At 38.4% G+C, this 1,715-nt stretch overlaps 1 long non-coding RNA gene across 1 annotated transcript; it reads left to right on the forward strand.

Moving 5' to 3' along the window:
* Positions 1-395: 395 nt before the first annotated feature.
* LOC102212145 (uncharacterized) lies at positions 396-1,100 on the forward strand. The gene is made up of 3 exons (XR_312562.1): positions 396-526; positions 780-875; positions 983-1,100. It is a non-coding gene; the product is annotated as an uncharacterized LOC102212145 (long non-coding RNA).
* Positions 1,101-1,715: the final 615 nt, after the last annotated feature.

The raw sequence follows: 1,715 nt of genomic DNA on the forward strand, positions 1-1,715 counted from the left end.
ATGCAATCAATTCATGTTACAACTAGTTTTTACTAGATACAGTCTTAATTGCTCATACTATTTCTACTAAGACTTTTGTAAAGTTTGCATTGGATATTTTTATTCTTCAATATCCTAACAAAAATTAGATATATTTATTTGATATTATTAAAATATAGCTAAAATTTCACTAGGGCTCAGTGAATGAAAACCTGAAATTCAGAAAGAGAATTTGTTTAACGAGAGAGTATCAAAATTCCAAGCAGCTTATGGTCTGCATTATACATTTTACAGGATTACATGTAAAATATACATAAAACACATACACACACTATGAGGCTTTTTCTGTTTTACTCTTGGGAAATAAAAATTTGAGTGTAATATTTTGTAATCCTTGGTTCTTTGGCATTTTCAAGGTTACAACCTTTTCCAGGTTACTCACTGCCGTGGATACTCAACACCTGCAGAGCCTATTAAACCTTGATGCTGTTCAGCTGCTATCACTGCAGCAGTTTGACACTCAGTACTCATTCCTCAAAAAAATAAGGTATGCATATAAAGAAAATATATATGATCTGTAGGCGTTCATTTTAATCAAACTGAGTAACTGCCTTTTTCCACACTCTTGTGGTTTAATGTCTTGTGATCCTTATTAGTGAATTTTTAATTTAATTTAATTTTCAATTATTAATGAATACTTATGTAATAGATGTACAGATCAACATGCTCTTTAGTTATGATTCTGTTTTTTTCAAACATATTAATTACAATATAACAAGATATTTATGTCTCAATACTAGGGATTTTCTGAGCTCAACACACACAGACAAAGTCCTCATTATCCAAGCAGAGTATGATGAAGGATTTCACAAAAAGAATATTATTTCCTCAGCCAAGTGAGTGAGAAGATAATCACACCATCTCTTACTTTTGTATAACTTGCTGACATTAGTGCAACATCTCTCATTCTTTTTGTCTTTTACTTATTGTTCGGATTCCTAAGGTATGCATGCTTCAGCGAAGTAAACAAGTGTCAAACTACTGATGCCATAAAGACATTTGTGTACTTTGTCATCAAACTACCGCGCATGGAGGGTGGAACTTCCTATGTTGGGTTTCAAGGAGGTTAGTCTTGTGTCACACACACACACATTTCTCGACTCTGCTTATGCGGCAACAGAATCTTGATTAAGGACACATACTAGAACTGCTTGTGTTGCCTCAGGCTGGAACATGCCCAACTTGCAATTGAAGCCTGCGGTTCATGTCCGTATTGTGCCCGGTTCAACAAAAAGTGTCTCCAATGATGGCTAGAGCACCAACCTAGCCTGTCAGGAACAGACCCCTTCTTGCCCATAGGTGAAACTGCCGACGATAGTGCCGAAAAGGAAGGACTCGTGGAAGCGGAATCTCAGGCTGGCACCAGCTGGGGCTCACAGCTGGAGCCCCACACTCCCATCGAAGGCAGACCACTTTCAGTACAACATGACTAAATGTTTCCTCCATGCTAGCTGCTTACCAGGCAGAGCTATGTGAGGCGGCTAGTGACCAGAATGTGTGAGAAGAGATTACTGTAATCATGGACATTTGCCTCCTCATGCAGTGCTGCACAGTCCAAGACACAGGGAAATCTATGGGGATGATGGTGTTGCAGAAGCAAATCACATGACTCAACCTCACAAATCTGTCAGAGAGGGAGGAGATGGACATTTTGGACATGCCAATTGTGCCTAACA

The sequence above is a fragment of the Pundamilia nyererei genome, unplaced genomic scaffold (assembly GCF_000239375.1).
Source record: "Pundamilia nyererei isolate P.nyererei 1_Seehausen unplaced genomic scaffold, PunNye1.0 scaffold01892, whole genome shotgun sequence".
NCBI classification, from domain to species: Eukaryota; Metazoa; Chordata; class Actinopteri; order Cichliformes; family Cichlidae; genus Pundamilia; species Pundamilia nyererei.